Source organism: Stegostoma tigrinum, chromosome 13 (genome assembly GCF_030684315.1).
Source record: "Stegostoma tigrinum isolate sSteTig4 chromosome 13, sSteTig4.hap1, whole genome shotgun sequence".
Lineage (NCBI taxonomy): Eukaryota > Metazoa > Chordata > Chondrichthyes > Orectolobiformes > Stegostomatidae > Stegostoma > Stegostoma tigrinum.
Genome location: NC_081366.1, coordinates 22,728,688 through 22,747,811, shown reverse-complemented (window position 1 = coordinate 22,747,811; position 19,124 = coordinate 22,728,688). Strand labels below are relative to the sequence as shown.

At 39.9% G+C, this 19,124-nt stretch overlaps 1 protein-coding gene across 2 annotated transcripts in view; it reads left to right on the top strand.

Annotated features, from left to right (window-relative positions):
• sgcd (sarcoglycan, delta (dystrophin-associated glycoprotein)) overlaps positions 1 to 19,124 on the top strand; it is a 483,273-nt gene that overhangs the window by 100,854 nt on the left and 363,295 nt on the right. The window contains exon 2 of one of the 2 annotated variants that reach the window (XM_048543422.2): positions 3,070 to 3,147. The exons of the other annotated variant lie outside the window; for it this stretch is intronic. The gene's annotated coding sequence lies outside the window, so the exon portion shown is untranslated. The remainder of the gene's footprint in view (positions 1 to 3,069; positions 3,148 to 19,124) is intronic. 2 annotated transcript variants of the gene reach the window in all.

The following is a 19,124-nucleotide window of genomic DNA, read 5'->3' as shown; positions in this document are numbered from 1 at the left end:
CACTGACCCCTTCTTGATGTGTCACAGTACCCACAACCCGGACACCTATTATTCTCTGCATACTCGTTAATCGCAGTATTTCTCAACAAATAGAATGGTGTTTATGCTTCAGAATTTTTTTTGCATGTGATGGCCTGAGGTTGTTAAATTTGTAAATTAAAATTCTTTCACTGACACTTCTCTCTTACATCTCAAACTAGTCTATCTGGAAAAACACATTGTACTAACTTCTACTTGAAAAGCTACTGTTATTGTTAAATGTCATACTTCTCTTTCACAAATGCTAGAATTAATTTGGAATTTTGACTTGAAGTTTGGAATCATTATAATATATTCTCCCACTCAAAATCTGTTGTCCATTCGCTTCCCTCCTGCTCTGTTCATTCTGTTGTCATGACTAGACAACAATAAGGCTGTAGTTTGGATTTTTCAGGGTGCTGGGTTTCCCACACAAGGAGTTGATGGGAACACATCCCCGCTGATCACTGCAGCTCCACAGATAGTTAACTGTTCAAGGGGTATTAGTTTGAGTTGGGGCTTCAACCCTCACTAGGACAGAATTTCCACCTCGGAGAGCTTCAGAGCAATCTGATTGGCCGCAGCAGGAGTAGCAGCAGCAGCCAGGACTGGGAGTACAGGCTGTTTCCAATTTCATAAATTTGATATCCAATACTAGGATGCAGTGTGTTTGGACAGGGGGAGGTGAGGTAGGACCCTGTGGGAACAAACATCTTGATGGAGAGGTCAGTTTTGGAAGAAGCACCCGCACATCAGCAGGTGGCAGCCAATGTGGAAGTGCCTTTGAGGAAGATTTTCGAGGAGTGTTATTAAACAAATATTGACACTGTGCTATGTGCTACAAGAGGAGACATTAACACAGATGACTAAAGCTTTGAGTGAAAAGGCAGCCTTTAAAAAGCTTCTTAAAGGGAGAGGGAGAAGTAGCAAAACAGAAATACCAGAAGGGAATTTCAAAGGCATGGGAGAGGACTGAAACAGTGGATCCTAAATTGGTAGATTAGAGAACTGCAGAGATATTGCAGTGTTGCGAAGCTAAAGCAGGTTTTAGAGCTTGGGAGAGGCATGACCGTGAAGGGATTTGAAAATGTTGCGCCAATAAGAAACATGTCAAGTAAAGCTACTAAGCTGGAAAGTAAATCGTCTCAATTTTTTCGCTGATATTTTTTGTGGCGATGTTCGGTGATAGAATGCCACTTATATATTCCCATTCAATTGTTTCTAATTTGATGTAGAAGTGATGTTTTTTCACCAGTCACTGACAGATCGAGGCAGAAATTTCTGTTAGTTACACCATGTGGTGGACATTCAGCTGAAAATGGTCTCATAGCATGTAAGCAAACCACATAGTGTTCCTCAATGCTATTAGAAGGCCATCTTTTTAGTCCAAACGCCATATACAGAAAAGCTGCCCAATATCATCAACTACAGTTATGCTGTATAATATTTGGAAAAATTTGTAACCATTTCAGTCAGTACTATTGGTTTCAAAGTTGAAAGAGACAGCTTTTAATGAGTTTCTGTATGCAGCCCAAGTGGTGCCCCTTTAATTGGGAACTGCTTGGGATAAACCTCCTTAGGTCATGCGCCATCTCTTGTTTTCAGGCTCTGGCAACAGGGCTTTGACAAATTTCATAAAATTTAATACTTCATGTTTCTTTACAATATTGTTTGATCACACAGTCTTGTTCCCATGAGCATTTTACTCTTTTGCTAGACTCACTGAAAATAAAGGCCATTTATTCATCATTTTCATAAATTAGTAAACTGAATTTTGGAATTTAATCCCAAAACAGCTGCAGAAACTCCAGAGCATCATTGAATTAAAGTAGGATTTTTGGTGACCATTCTATTTTGCCATAATAATTGCATTATATTATACAACATATCTTCCAACTCACCATGAACACTGCAAATGGGGAACGTGCAACTGTTACTTTTATAGGAACTTAAATTGATAAATATGCTCTATTCAATTCCTAGAGTTTTGATAATGTGATATTTATCTACTGTTTGCACAAATTATTGCATTTACTTTAGTTGCAAGCACGAAACAAAATATTTAACTTTTTGTTTCACATTGAAATTGATAACACAATTTATAAATTAAAGAACATAAAGTAGAAAGGTTATGATAAATTATTTTAAGTAAAAGCAAATTCTGGGATATTTCTGCTGTATTGACTGCCTGAGGAAATACTGTAAACAATATAAACAAATTACAACCATAATTTTACTTCATATTACTTTAAGTTTTTTTAATAATACACAACTTATTGAAATAATAAATAGAATCAAACCTCAAACTAACTCTTCACAACTGAGGATGAGTTGTTGCAAACAGGCACCAAACCTTTCTTGAAAGACTGTGTCCAGTGAAAAATACAAATTGGGATAAAGAATTCAAAGTTTCTCCAAACTTGGACACTGTTGAGGATATCAGTCAACAATTACATGACGGTGGTTTCAGATTTAAAAACCTGACATCTTAAGGAATCTAAGGGAACTTAAGCTAGGGGATTTTTAATTCTTCTGTCACTGTCAGACATTCTCCCCTTGTAAACTTATTATCTGTGTTTGTGAATGTGGTGGATAATGTGTTTTATTATTTTTCTTGGGATTAATAGGTCATTAATGTTACTGTTCTTTTCAATCAAGAAATCTTTGGGTAATTAGCTTCTTCTCTTTGATCTATTCTACTGTATCTTTAATTGAAATGTGAAATCTTCTTCCAAAAAAGAAATACATATTTTTGTGAACAACCAAGAAGGGGTTAAAAAGAGGAGAGCCAATTCCCCCATTTCATCTAGTTGCAACACTTGAAACAGTGATGTATTGTGCAGAATTATTTCCTTGGATTCACTTTTAACAACTTGAGTTTTGGAGTGTTAATGTTATGGCCTTTTATTTTGACATTTTCCAGCTACTCTGTCAACCCTTCATTCATTATTTTAAACTTTTCAATCAGGTAACAGTTTAACATTTTTGTTATTCAGGAATATAATCTAATTTTATTCAGTATCTCATCATAACTAACCCACTTAATTCCAGGTATCTTCCTGGTTGAACATGGCTGGCCAGTTTATGCTTCAGAAGGTGTGAAGCCAAAAGATAAGGACAATATTCCAGGTGAGGTTTGATCAGTGCTCTTATAACTGCCATAACACTTCTTTTGCACAATCAGCCATTTTTCTCATTCTCTTTACCTGCAGGCTATCTTTTTCATAGTTGTTATACATGAACTGTGAGTGCATTTGTTCATCTGTTCCTTATTCAACTATATTTCCATTTACCATTCTTTGTCCTCTCACTTCAATTACATCAAATTCCATTTGCCTTCATTCTGAGGACTTGCTTAAACTGATCTATTAAAATTTTCTTCTTCCTTTTTCCTTCACTACAGATCCTAGCTTAATATCGTATGCAAGCTTGAATATACCCCACTCCACTTTCAATGCAAGTTATTTATAGAAAGAGCCATGTTCTATACTCATACCTGGAAAGTACCCATTTCATCCCTAGTCTTTGTATTGTCCTTCCTAATCCATTTCTGGTTCGTATCTCAAGTCTCACATCAGTTCCATGCACCTACTTTACTAGATATCGTTGGTTTCATGCTTAATCTTTATTGAATACTTTCAGGAAATCCATATGTGGGGTACCTTTCTCTTTCTCTATTCCCCAACTCAATGATTCTGTCAAAAAACTTTGGCTAGTTGGACACATCCATCTTCTACAAAACCATGTTAATCTTTCTGAATGAACTTACACTTTTTTCAAATGCTTATTGATAATGGATGCTAGCAATTTGAAATGAAAATCATTGGCTTGTGATTTTACTCACCTTGACATTTTGCGTTTTTTAAATTAATGGTATAAGAGTGCTGTCATAAATATGTTTATGCTCAGGTATTAAAAATAGAAATGACGTAGCATTAGTGATATGCTACTGAATCTTGAGCAATTTGCCACCACATCTCTGTCAAGGTAAATGTTTTAGGCTTGTTTAAAGGTCAAGGAATTTCACAAATAACAGAAAATAAAGGAACTTTGCAAGTGGTCAGGTTGCATTTGTGGAGAGAGAAAAACACAATTAACATTTCAGGGCATCAATCTCTTGTTAGAACTGGACAAATTTAGAGATGTAACAGTTTTTAGATAAGTAAAGGTAGGGGAAGGGGTGAGGGGGAAGAAACTTAAAAGGAAAGTTTGGCATTGGGCGGAAGACAGGAATGATTAAATAAGTTAAGAAGGATGATGATGAGCAAAGTGGAGTGACAAAGAGCAAGTACAGAAACTAAACTTGCACTTACACCCTTGTGAGTGAACAGCAATGGGCTTTATTAAACATAACAACATTCAAAGGATGGTTAAAAGCAGACATTTTATTTGAAGCACCCTACATTCCCAGGCTGACATGATATTGCTATGATGTAGTTCCTTTTACACATGCTGAGTAGCTATCCATTGAGTAAAAGGCATAATTTGCTTTACCCTCCACCTCTGCCCAAGGTCCTTTCTGGTACCCTTTTTATAACATTAAACTTTTAAAATGAAAATGTAACACTTCATGTCTTCCATTTCTTTGCCTCCCAAAAGCGTCTTCAGCTTGAGGGATTTTTCTTCAACCTTCTCAGATCCCCTAGAGGACATACATAATGTCTGTGCTCTCTTAATGTTTTCTTGGAGGATCACCATGTTGGTAAAGTACAATAACAGCTACTGAGGATGGCTGATTCTTGAGCTGTGATTCTCAGAAGATTTGAACGCAGCAGCGGTGAAGACCAATCAAAGACCAGCAAAACTGATTCAAAGGAGAGCATACCAGAATTCGAATGATCACAGCCTCTTTAAAGGGAAGGAAAGGTATTGAAATTCTTGCTCTACTTTGCTTTCTGAGCTTGGTGTGAGTGAAATTGGCAAGATGAAGAATGAAGGGAGTTCAGAAAACAATGCTGGAAATGAGGAGAAGACTTCTGTGCCAGTTCTAGGGTAAGAGTAAATCTGTCTGTACATTGTGGTATTGTTTTGACACCAACTACAGTGTGAGCTTGTTGAGGTATAGGAAGTATAACTTGAAATTGTTGATACATTCTTGTGTCTAGAAGGCTGTGAAGTGTATCATTTGAAGAACTTACATTGAGTTTCATTGCATCAATGTAGGAATCTGAGCTCAGGGGATTCAGAATAAGATGCAGAGTTAAAATCACAGGTAATGGAAACTCTGTGATGCTATTTGTACATACATTTGTTCATCAAAGTGACCACCGCGACAATAGTTTCCCTGATGTACGCAGGCCATGTCATGAGTAGTAAATCTATTATAATAAATTGAAAAGAATATAAGGAAGCCATTGTTTCACCTGGTAGCTGTGATTTGACTTTGGTGGTGGGTGGGGATAAGATGACAGTGCAGTTTTGCATCTCATATGCTTGTTGTGGAAAGTGCCATGAGAACGGGAGGATGGGTGTTGAGATTGTAGTATGGGCCAGAATACAGTTTTGAAGTAACCCTTCAAAATACTGCAAGGAAGGGAAAAGTGTGTAATTCGAACATTTTCCATTTTTATTTCAGATTTCTGGCATTTGCAGTAATAAAGTTCTAGGCTACTAAGTATTATAAGGTTGATCATTTCAGTACAGCTGATTTCCCATTTGATTTACTCAAAAAAAACATATTTATGAAGGGCTTTACGTTAATTTTTTTTCGTTAGTGTAGAAAATACTGACTGGCAAGAATGGCAAATTTATTTAATTTATTAATTAACTGCGGTTGCATCATGTGATTGGTCTTGTAAATAAGTTTTTATTTCTGATAGTGTTCTAGTAAGTAAAGAGATGATGTAATATTGGCTTGGTTTGCACATGTTTTATCAGAAAAAATGGGAGATGACTGTTTCATGTATGGTGCATTATCTTGCCGCTTGATATTTCATGCACTTAAATGGAAGCAAACTCCCTTTTAAATAACATTAATGAACCTGCATTGGCTGAGTGATGGGGTCAAATGCAATATTAAAGATTTTAATACATTTGAATAAGAATGGATTACCTATGTTTAATTTGCATATTTGAGTTAACCTGTTCCTCTACAATGTCACGTTTTACTTTAGGCTAAAGAAAACTCAACTATTTTACAGAGGGGGTGAACTTACATCATAAATGACTTTTGCTTTAAATGCTGATCCTTGAAAAAGGGTTGATAGTTTAATAGTCTAACAAACCCATAATGTAAACATGTTATAAGTGTTAGATTGGCATCTCGGTTTCCTATGCAGCAAGATGTCCCCAGCCATTTCCCCTGGACAGATCCCAATTAACAAGCAACTTGCCTGTGTATCTACATGAAAGTGCATGTCAGTACACTAAAACTGACAAATTTTAGTTAACTTTGCTGAAGCAACAAGGCACAAACTAGATGGCACATTTCAGCAAGGATGTAACTCTATCACAATGCAGGTAGGTGCTACGAGAGCAAGCAATGTGCAACGAGATGCAACAAAAACAGAAATAGCAGGAGAAACTCAGCAGGTCAGGCAGCATCTATGACTAAGAAGTAGAATCAACATTTTAGGTCCAGTGACCCTTCTTCAGTTGCCTCTGCTTTCTGCCCACAGATGCTGCCAGATGTACCGTGTTTCTCGAGCTATTTTGTTTTTGTTTCTGATTTCAGGCAGCTGTAGTTCTTTGATTTTTGTCTAGCCCTGTGATGCAGGTTGGTCCAATTGATGAGCCAGTTGCTTGCCCTGTTTGCAAAGTGTCTTTGCAGCAGCCTTTCAATATGTGTTTCTGGTGCTCCTCATAATGCAGGTCTGTGCTTCCTAATGTCCTGGCTCTGCGAGGTACAATAAGTATCCAAAGTGATTTGGCAGATAACAGGTGCCAATGTCCTTGCGCGCGCGCGCGCGTGTGTGTGTGTGTGTGTGTGTGTGTGTGTGTGTGTGTGTGTGTGCACCACGTGTGAGTGTGTGTGTGAGTGTATTGTGTAGTGGAGTCACCTGTAGTGCAACTTGAACCCAAAAGCCCAGTTGAGGGCATCCTCATGAGTACCAATCAGCCCCTGCTCAGTGACTCTGCATTGTTGTGTATCCCAAAGTCTGCCTTGGAGGTTGTTTACCTGAAAATCTGAGGCTGTGTCCTTGACAGCTGAAGTGTTCCTCCACTAGGAGGGAATATCCCTGTCTGGCACTTGTTGTGCAGTGTCCATTCATTTGTTGTTGTAGCATCTGCAAGGTCTCACCAATATACCATACCTTGAGGCATTCTTGCCTGCAGCATATAAGTTAGACAATGTTGGCCAAGTTGGCCATGCATGTGGTGGGTGAGTGTTCCCATGTACGATGACAGTATCCATGTCGAAGATCTGACATGTCTTGCAGAGGGTGCCAAGACAATGTTGTATATTGTTGTGGTCGATGTCGTTCTGAAGGCTGGGTAGTTTGCTGTGAACAGTGGTCTGTTTAAGGTTTCATGGTGATTTGAAGAAGTGGAGGCATAGGGAAGATCTTGGCGAGGTGCTCATTATCATCAACGATGTTCTAAACTGCTGCTTATGCCGTTTGACACAGATGTAGTGGATCTTCACCAGGTTGAAGCCTCTTTTTTTAGATATGCCTCATGCTGTTCCTGGCATTCTTCACTGACAATGATTGATAACTTGATAGTAATGGTAGACTGAGGGATTTCCAAGATGATGAGGTTGCAAATTGCATTTGAGAAGTTTTGCTGCTGATGATGGCCCAAAGTATCTCATTGATAGCCAATCTTGAGTTCTAGATCTGGTCAAAATCTATCTCATTTCACGCAGTGATGGTATCATACAAACAGAATGGAGGGTGTCTTTAATGTGTGTAAAATGCCTCTGAACAAAGTTGTCTTGTTGTCTTCCTCTTAAAACATTGGCTATTCTTTTCAGCTGCAATGGGATAAACAGTTTTGTTTTTGCATGCGTGCTGTTTGTGTGTGTGAATTTGGAACTTTATGATTTGGAACAAATTGAAAGCATGCTTTATTTGAAATATTCAGAGTAAATAATTCTGAGTTGGATTAGATTGATTTGGTTTAACAACTTGTGGCAAAGTGTCAGGATTTGAGTCTTTGGGTTCCCACCACAGTTCCTAAATGACTTGGGGAGATCATTTTTTTATGTTAGATGTTGCTACTTGGAGGGGAGAAGTAAATTTGTTTGCTGATCTCAATCGAAAAGAAGCAACAAAACAGAGAGGTTTAGAGAGACTAGTGGAGACTTGACAATTAATCTAAAGTCCTGCAGGCCACTGGGTTGAACGAATTTAATTAGATTTAAAGACTGAAGTTACAGGGTAAGAGTGACATTCAGTGATATTTAAAGCTAAAACATTGCAAAATGTGGATGAAGCAGTAGTCAGTTTTAAGTTCTAAACTCCCCACCAACTTTACAGAAGAAGCAATTCTAAATGGGGTCAAATCTCAAGTAACACAATAGCCCAGAGAGTCCTAAGGCCCACACAGTGCTGTTATGAAATGATTATTGTGTGTGTGGCTGAACAATGTGCACTTTGAACAGACTGATTACCTGGCACAAAAACAGAAGTTGCTGGAAAAACTCAGCAGGTCTGGCAGTATCTATGAAGAAAAAAAAATCAGAGTTAACATTTCAGGTTTCCTCAGAAGTTCTGAGGAAGGGTCACCGAACCCAAAACATTTACTCTGATTTTGTTTTATCTTCACAGATGCTGCCAGACCTGCTGAGCTTTTCCAGCAGCTTCCGTTTTTGTTCCTGATTTACAGCATCTGCAATTCTTTTAGATTGCACTGCACATTGTTTCATCCCAGATAATGATTTTTAAAGCTATTTTAAGCTAGGTTGCAGAGGTTGTAGTGCAAGCCAAACCTCTTGATCTTTGGGGCAAGGTTGAGGGGTGGTAGAGGGAAAGGGAAAGCAAATCAATATATGCATGCAGAGTTGTTACACGTTTGGAGTAGTGCTGGATTAGACAATCGCCTGGAGCAGGTGGGAACATATGTTACCCTGGGGAGCTGACACAAAACACAAAAAATAATTAGGAGTCTCACTGGGGCAGCAGTACCAGTAGTTAAAGTGAAAATTCACCAGAAGATCATTATCCCAGTTAAGCAGCAAAATACATGGGCAGCGTAACCAAATGGTTAGGTATATACAGGTATTTAAGAATCCAAATGGAAAACCCACATCGGAGGCGTGTGGTGAGAGTTGGAAGTGTTTGACGAACTGAACCAAGTAAAATTAAAGGGCTCAGAGATGGCAAGAATTGCAGATGCTGGTGTCAGAGACAACACAGTGTGGGGCTGGAGGAACACAGCACGCCAAGCAGCATTAGAGGAGCAGGAAAGTTGATGTTTCAGGTTGGGACCCTTCTTCAGAAATGGGGAGGGGGAAGGGAGCTGAGAAATAAATAGAGAGAGGAGGGGTGGTGCTGGGGAAGGTAGCTGGGATGGTGATAGGTGAGTGCAGGTAGTGAGTGGAAGGACAGGAGCAGGAAGAACTGCATTGGAACCTGGAGGTGTCCATTATGAAGTTAATTCTGGATAAACATAAGAAACAGTCCAGGGGCCTGGTAGAAGGGACAAGAAATAAATGGAGAAAATGGGCCAATGGAAACTTGTAAAGTAAAGGATACAATTAGAGATCTGAGAACCTTGTGATGACAATCTCCTACCCACCAGCCTCATCCCCGCCTCCTTGACCTGTCCCCCTTCTTTTGACTGAACAACCCCCATCCTAACGCCCATCTACACTCACCTTTACTGGCTCCATCCCTGCCTCCTTGACCTTTCTGTCTCCTCTCCACTTATCTGCTCCTTTATCTACCTTCCGTCCGTCTCCCCCTCTCTCTCTATTTATTTCAGAATCCACTTCCCGTCCCCCATTTCTGAAGAAGGGTCCAGAACCAAAATGTCAGCTTTCTTGCTCCTCTGATGCTGCTTGGCCTGCTGTGCTCATCCAGCTCGACACCTTGTTATCTCTTGTGATGACCAACTACCTAAATATTTTCTATTTTCAAGACTATATCACAGGATGAACTACTGGGTTTTGCTGTACAATTTGGCCTTCACTGAAGGAAAATGCTAGCTGTACTTTACAGGTGAAATGCAGAGAAAGTTTGAGATTATTGGTATCTTTCAAGCAGGCCAGAGTCAGAGATGGAATGACTGTCCAAGGAGTGATTATTGTGACTGTGAGTATCTACACTTGCTTCAATTGGCCTTCCAGATACCAATTCCCAGCCAAGAAAGGTGGCACAGTCATATGGCAATACAGCACTTGAATCAGGGCAGGATCAGATATTGTGAGTCTGAAATTGTAACTGCATATTCATCCGGTGAGCTGCACAGAGGATGGTGAGGAGAGGGTGACATCTGAAGGAAGGGGGCTCCAATACCAAAATGAGCAAGATAACAACAATAGCGGTTTTCTCTTCACCCTATCACAACATGACCATCCAATAAGTTTTCCCCTGACTACTATCCTGGAGAGACTTCTGCCCTGGCTTGAAATAAGGACCCGAGAATGGATTTGTGCTGCCGAAGGAGGACAGGGTCCTGTAAGATAATAGAAACCGTGTGTTGGTACACTTAGCGTTAAACAGTATGTTAGCATTCTGATGCTGAGAAAAAGATCTTGGAGGTATGTTAATTAAACAAGATCCTCAATCCGATGGTGATAGAATACCAAATTGGGAAGACAAAGACCCCACAGTAAATTTATGAAGAGGCAACAGAAGAGGTGCTTGGACTTAAATGAGCCGGTTATTGATTTTATGAGGAAAGTGGGGTCCAAGTCAATTGATTGCTTTCTCTGGGGATGAGCATGTGTACATTCGACTAATTCTGACAGAATTGAAAAAATGTAATGATTTTGTAAATGATGCTAGCTACAAAGCGCTCGCTGCTCCACTCCATCTGGAGAGCTCCAGAATAAAGAACAAGGTGGTCATTAGGGAAGGTTACACTGTTAGGTACTGAACTATACACCTAGATGCAATAAAGATTTGTTACAGACCAGAATGAAAGGACCACCTGCAACTCTACAATCGTGTTCCCTATTCCAACTTATGAGACAGAAGTCTTAGAAACAGATACAGATGCAGATTAATATCACAGTCAGTGGCACCATAGAGGTAATGCTAACCAGCATGAAGGGAGTCTATATGGGTAAAGGCTGGTGCTGCATCACCGTGTTCCAGATATCTTTCTGGCATGTGCATAAGCAATATCAGTTGGAAAATAATGAGTGGGAGGAGTTGAACTGTTGGGTGTACTCCAACGCAAAAATAATGTCAAAGAAGACCTTTCAGATGAATTTGATGGCACATAAGCCAGTTCACTTACCCCATAGTTCTACTACCAGAACATTTGGATTACATTAGGGCAGTGTTGGTCTCAGCTCCACCCTCTGCAACTGGATCGTCAGCTTCCTGACCCATAGGCCACAATCAGTGAGAATAGGTAACTGCACATCCCCCACAATAACACCCAACACTGGAGCCCCACAAGGATGTGTCTTTAGCCCCCTGCTGCACTCTCTGTACACCCACAACTGTGTTAGCAAATTCCAAACCAACACCATCTACAGGTTCATTGATGACACCACCACAGTGGAATGGATATCTAACATTGATGAGTCAAAATACAAAAGGGAGATAGACGGCTTAGTGATGTGGTGCAATGAAAACAGTTTGTCTCTCGATGTCAGCAAAACTAAAGAACTGATCATTGACTTCAGAAAGGAGGAGAATATGCCCCCATCTACATCAATGGAACTGAAAGGGCGAAGAGCATCCAATTCCTCAGAGTGATGGTAACTGACGACCTGTCGTGGATTTGCCACATAAATGAGACTGTCAAGAAGGCACAGCAATGCCTCTTCTTCCTCAGGTGGCTCAGGAAATTTGGCATGTCCATAAGGTCCCTCACCAACTTCTACAGATGCACCATCGACAGCATATTGTCCAGTGCATAATGGCCAGGTATGGCAACTATTCTGCCCCGTACCACAAGGAACTGCAGAAGGTGATGTGCACAGCCCAGACCATTGCAGAAGTCAACCTTGCATCCATAGATTATGTTTATACAACTCGCTGCCATTGAAAAGGCAACAAACATCATCAAAGACCCATCACACCCCTGGTAATGATCTCCCCATAACCTCTTCCATCAGGTAGAAGATGTAAAAGCCTGAACACATGCAAAAGCAGGTTCAGGAAAGGCTTCTTTCTGCCCATTATCAGATTGTTGAATAGACTTTAATTTCAAATAATATAACCTATGATGCCTCAAGTCTTTTTGATCTGTTCCCTATTACTTCACACAGCCCTGACAGGCCATTTCCACCCATCTACCATTGAATTTCACCTGTATCTGTCCTCCCTGTTGCCTAAGCCCCAGCACTATACCTTGATTACACTCACTCAACTTCTTTATGTTTTCCCCATGGAGGTTACAATGGTTGTCAGTGCCCTAAATGCCTTCACATAGTCTACAATGTCTGCTGAAGATGTTCTGCTTCACCCCCATACAACTGCAGTTTCCTGAGTTTTTCACAGTTCTTGTTGACACCTTCACAGTGTTGTATTCCCTGGACTGTTGGTGCTTGCTCAACAAGACTGACTGCTGCTCATTCCCTGGACTTCAGTCAGATAGATGCCTAACTGTGGGCATCACAAATGGATAACTGACAGTGGCCAAGCAGCTGGACTGCATTTGGACTGTAGCCCTGAGGCATGGTACCAGGACTACAGGACGGTCAGCAGCCTCTCTATGACTGGACTGAGAACTAGCTCAGACATAATGGGAGATAATGGGAACTGCAGATGCTGGAGAATCCAAGACAACAAAGTGTGGAGCTGGATGATCACAGCAGGATGCTGCTTGGCTTGCTGTGTTCATCCAGCTCCACACTTTGTTATCTGAGAACTAGCTCACACTTGTTTTTGACATGGTACACAAACATCTGGCACATTCTCTAGGTATTTAATTGATGTCTCAGTTTACTCATTATCAAGATGTTCCTCCATCCCGTAATCATTGGACAGATGCCTAAGACAAGCAGTTTGTACAAATCAGCACCCCACGTCAACAGTGCTGATAGCCTTTGGTTCAGGCTGAAGCATCAATGCACTTATTGACATGGCATAGTATGGGAAGGTAAAGCATGGCGCTACGAGTATATGGGTAGGTAATAAGGCAGCAAGCCTTGTGTTGCAGCCAGGCCCAATCCCTGTCCTTGTATGCAAATTGTCCCTCCTAATAGCCTTTCAATACTAGTTGCTGGTGTGTCCTACAGTGCAGATCTGTGCCCCTAGAGGGCACTGCCAGTACATTGAAGAGGTACCATGATGGTCGTGAGGAGTTAGAAAACACCAGATACCAGTGTTCTTTGATGAGGGGTGCATGTGGTGGTGCCCGTTGACTGTGTCCTGAAATGCAGTTAGTTATAAAAACAAGGGGTTTGATCAGAGAAAGCCTCGAGCTGTATTTGTCTGGTACCCATTTCCAATTTCCATGCTGAGTTTTCTCAACATCTGAATTGTTTGGCATATTTGGTACGTAAGAAAGCTGCGTATTAATAACACAACGTTGGGCTGTTAACAAGGCTGTAAACAAGCAGTAATCTCTTCATTGGTAACTCACATCTGCCAAATGAGAAACTTGACATATCTCTGATCAGAAACATGAAAGATAGAACAAGGTGCTGCTGTGTTGAGATAGGCCTTGCTAGATTCTGGTCTGAATCTGCCACAAATCTCACTATAGCCAGCACAGTTTGGGGTGGCACGGTGGCTCAGTGGTTAGCACTGCAGCCTCACAGTGCCAGGGACCCAGGTTCGATTCCAGCCTCAGGTAACTGTCTGTGTGGAGTTTGCACATTCACTCCGTGTCTGCGTGGGTTTCTTCCGTGTGCTCCGGTTTCCTCCCAGAGCCCAAAGATGTGCAGGCTAGGTGGATTGGCCGTGCTAAATTGCCTGTAGTGTTCAGGGGTGTGTGGGTTATAGGAGGATGGGTCTGGGTGGGATGCTTCAAGGGGCAGTGTGGACTTGTTGGGCCGAAGGGCCTGTTTCCACACTGTAGGGAATCTAATCTAATCTAATCTAGCCCACGTTGCTCAAACCCCTACAAGAAGGCAGTGCACTTGTACAGTTCTTCACCAGTGAAAGCTGTGGAGGCCAAGCCGCTGAATATATTCAAAAATGTGAAAGATGCATTTTTAGATTTGAAGGCATTGGGTTAATGGAAGAAAGTGGGAATATAGCATTGAAATAGAGAATTAGTCATGATCATATTGAATGCCAGAGCAGGTGCAAAGAGCTAAATGGCATTCTCTTGCTCCTAACTGCCATATTTCCATGACCAGATATCAAATTCCATCCTGTCGTGCTGATGCTCGGCAGTATTCAAGCACTGTGATTTTTCTGCTGACTTCCCACCTGAATAAGAACTTATTCTTGAGGCTCAGAAGTGAAAAATCTCCTGGGTTTCCTTTCCAAAGGCAGTGGATTAGTTTGTCACACTTACTGCAGCACACCTCATTTGCTATAAACTGACTTGCTGTTAAGATCTGGGTCTTAAATCCAAAAAAAAGATCAGTTCACAGTTGAAGTACTTTTCAAGTGCAGTGACAATTGTTATGTGGACAGATATGAAAAAAAATACTGAGATCAGGTAACTCGTCTTTAGAAGAGGTTCATTGATCAGGTGCCTTGAAATCAGGTAAAATTCATTAGGGAAAATTGGAATAAAGAAGACTATATATTTAACAGAATAATACTTTGAAAGGAGAAGAAACAATGTAAATGGAGTTATGTAATTATATAATATAAAGGAGCTAGAAAAAGGTAATAAATAGAAGAAAATAGTACATACGGATTTATAAATTGGGATATCGAGTTACCATACACAAATCATTTGTTAAACTCAGAACATCAGATTTAAGAAAACTGTCAGACTTTCCTCTTTGGTTCCTGTAACAAGCAATATTTAAACTTGGCTTTAAGTAGAGAGTACACCTGATTGAAGTCACCTCAAGGTGAGTAACAGCTCTGATTTCTCATATTGGGCATATCACTGGTTATTGCAATATCCTATGAGGACAAATAAACTCAAGAAAAATAAACTCAAGAACGAAGAGATACAACAAGGAAGATGTTATCTTTTCTCGTGAATGTATTGATGGCTGAAACATAAATTTGTGTCCGCACTGAACGTTGGTATTGTTTAGAGATTGTGACTTTTAGAGGGCTTTTAATTCCAGATTGAAAATATTACATGTACAATGGGAATGTTACAATGAAGTGAGAGGGAACATTAATTTAAGAAATGACTTTAGTTTATTTGGGTCTTATACCATGCATAGCCATTTTACATTGGAGAAGACCATTGCTGTATAGAAATTGGCTTAAACACCCACACTGTTAGAGATGGACATTAATATTCTACGGTAGACTGTTATCAAAGTCCTAAAGGAGGTCAGGTTTTGGGACACAGCTTTTTTACTGAGCCATGTTTTGACTCTGACTATCATTCATCATAAGCATTCAAGGCAGATGGATGCAGGACATTGAAACATGTCACTAGGGGCCAGCAATTGCTCATGCAGTAAGTTCCTAAATATCAGTGCATCTTTGAGCTGAGGGCTGTCTCTTCCCTTCAAAGTGAAATGGAGAATTGGAAGAGGTGTAACCAATGCTCTTGTAGTCTTGTCGACTGTCAGTCAAAGTGGGGCATAACAAAGAATTAAGAGCAGACTGCATGCTGACCAATTTACAGCTGGAAATGATGAGTGGCACAGGCCATAGCTGAGGGAGGGTGAGGCCAGAACTGAAATGGAGAAGAAAATAAAATCTGTTGATTTAAAAAAAACACCATTGGGTTTCAGCCTTCTAATTGGGATTATAATGGATAATCTTGGACATGAACTTTGTTCAGTTGTCATTGCTCTTGCCTTTGAGTTACAATATTTTAAATTCAACCTCCCTTTGGATTAAATATGTAAACAAAACCAATACCTCTGAATTGCTGATAAGTTGTGGTTAAATGAACTCAAAACTGAAATGATTTTCAAAGTGGTTAATAGATTGGGCAATTTGAAATCAAATGAAATTTATTGTGGTAAAGAAATCTGATGCATTTTAGAAGGAAGAAAAAATATATAAAATATGTTTGAAGAAGGAAAATATGTCTAGCGTAAAACTTTAAAAGGTACATGGATATTGTAACAGAGGATGTAAAGTTAGTAATGCTAGTAAAAGCTAATAAAGTATGTAAAAAACATTCAAAGAAATACAAGGACTTATGGATCGGGTAGTGCAGTAAATGCCAAGATGCAGTGTGAACCATATACAAATAATTTGTTAGACTAGGGCTCAGAATTTTCTATCCTGTTTTAGGGCTGTACTTCTGGAAGGATGTCGAAATCACAGAGGGACTGTTTTTAACTCCCATTTTACTCTTCAGTATAATCCAGATGGAGAAATAGCCAAGGCTTTTGAATATTTCTAACAACTGGTTTTACAGGTAGAATTGCTTACAATTCAGTCATGGTATAAAATGAAATGCTTTTAATTCAGGACACTGAAGTGTTAATTCTCCATTGACATCCTGTTGTGTTTTTCATGGATCATCATGTGGCCCTTGTTTGGACTTCTTTATGCTCTCCCTACAAACTTACAGGAATAGCGAGCTTTATGTCGTGGTGGTGGCAGAACGAGCCAACACAGGCGTGTTTAGTGAAAAGGGTTTCCTGAGCGCTGTGAAATTCCTTGATTCTGTTTGGCTGCGTCTGCCTTCGTAATTAGTAGTAAACAATCCCATGGCTTTACTCTGTGAAGAAGTTCTCCTGTATTTCTGGCCACCCAACTACACCAGAAATAAATTATCTCACCATTCAATTATTCGTTATTTTTCTGTTGTAAGGTTCTGGCTGTGCACAATTTGAGCACTGTGTTTGTCTTCAATAGCAGATGAAGTTTTAATACGTTGGTTGTAAACACTTTGAAATGAAAGGATGACCCTTTAACTCTCTTCGCACATCCATAAAAACTGAAGAATGTAATGTAATGGATAATAATGTTGTTTCTTTAATTGAGAATATGATGAATTCTGATAGAAAGTAAAATTTTCTATTTTTTCTTTTGGGCATCAAAGGCTTCTGACAATAGAAACTAACAAATCTCACACTTGCCGCAACCTCAATCTTTTAAAAATAGTGAAAGATTATTTCGTGCTGTGTCAAAACACCAGAATTGACTTGAAAAGTTGAAGGCAGTGGACTAGGGGGACTAGTTAAAAATGAATGTCCCTGAGTTCTCTTAATTGCCCAGGAGAAACACTGGGAAATCATATCTTCAGTTTTACACTATCATTCGGATAACCTGGAAGCCTTGTATATCAGGATGATATTAATAAATTATGAACTAGCCCAGGCGCATTCCTTGTTGTGGAGCTCAATTTAACTGTGTAATTATCTATAAGGTAACTGCTGAATTCATGTGATTTTAAAAGGTTCCTCTGCTTTAGGCCAGAGCATGATGCACAGATAAGAAATACCCAAGGCAACAGTGGCCAACAAAATTACTAATGATCCATCCATTGCAGACATAAAATTGACTCTCAGCTTCCAGTATGGCAGACAGGGTGTGTTCACTTTGTGCCAAAATTGAGCTGTGCTCTGTATTTCTAAATCCTGGGGTAAAGATGTTCGCTGATAATATCTGAAACAGATAGCTAAAGGTTGCTAAATGTATTGTTGGAAGCTGCCAATTTAATGCTTTTTATTTGGAAAATACTATCAGAATGTGGTGCTGCAAGGTGCACTCTGTTCAGAAACAGCCCTGAAGCCCATGGTTAACTTCTGTTCAGTTCCTCTCCCATCCTCTAGTCCTTTCCTAACCTTTCAATACTTACTTGAAGGCTGTTGCTGGGGTTGCAGTTATTGAACTTTATCCTTGTGGAATCAATGAACAGTCCCTGCTTGCATGTAAATGTCCAGTTTTGATGTGCCTCAGGCTTTAGGTTTCTCCAACTTGACCCTTCCACTAGTTCGCAGGACAGCCTTAATAGCCTTTAAAAGGTCACCTTTAAAACATTTCAACTTCAATGAAAAATCCCTAATTTCTTGAGTCTTGTTGTCCTTAAAAATCATCAGCTATGTTGAACCTTTTCCATTGTCTTTATATCCTCACTGTAATTACTGTTCAAAACTAAAATAATGGAATGCTCCAATTGTAGCCTGACAAGTGTATGTTTCAATTCAACCTCATGTTATTATAGGCTTTGTACCTGCCTCCATCACCTCCTCTGGCACCTCATTCCATGCAAATGCCTCCCTTTACTTGAAAAAGTTGTCCCTCAGGTTCCTTTTAAATCTTTCCCTTCTCACCCGAACCCTTCAGTCCTCTACTTTTGGACTCGTTACTCTGGGAAAAAGACCTTGGCTGTTCAACATACCCATGCCCCTCATGATTTTATAGATCTCTCTCCTCTTCTACCACCTGTAAATTCTAAGTTATTATAGTGTCAATCTTCCCCCATTCTTAATTCAAAAACGCATAATTTTATATTTACCGTTTTGAGTTCTATTGTCTATTAACCTCCCCCATAGTTTTCACAATCCCATCCCAATCCTTTATATCCACCATGCCCCATTTAGCTTCTGTAGAATTTGGTACTAACAACAAATTATGATTTATTCTATTCGATATTCAGCTCCATTTATGGAAGTGTTTTAGGCTTAGAAAACTCCTGAGGAACTTCACTCATCTCAATGTCCTAGTCCTAAAATGTTACTTTCACTTGTGCGGTCATCGGGTGTAAGATCCATTCTGATGGCCATGAGAGACAGCCATGTTCTTGGGATGAGTACTAAGCAAGCACTCTCTTGTAGAGTGCAATCCTGAGGAGGGTGCTCATGTGGGCATCTGCAACAAGCATTGGAGCAAACTGAACTGGTGCCATCTTGGTACCCCTCAGCCCCATTGGGTAACATGATGCCCATTTTAAAAAAATTTGGATCATCAAGGTTCCAATATATTCATCATTCACTGAAGATCAAGTGTTCAGCTTAGAGAACCAATACTAGGCTTGCCTAAAGG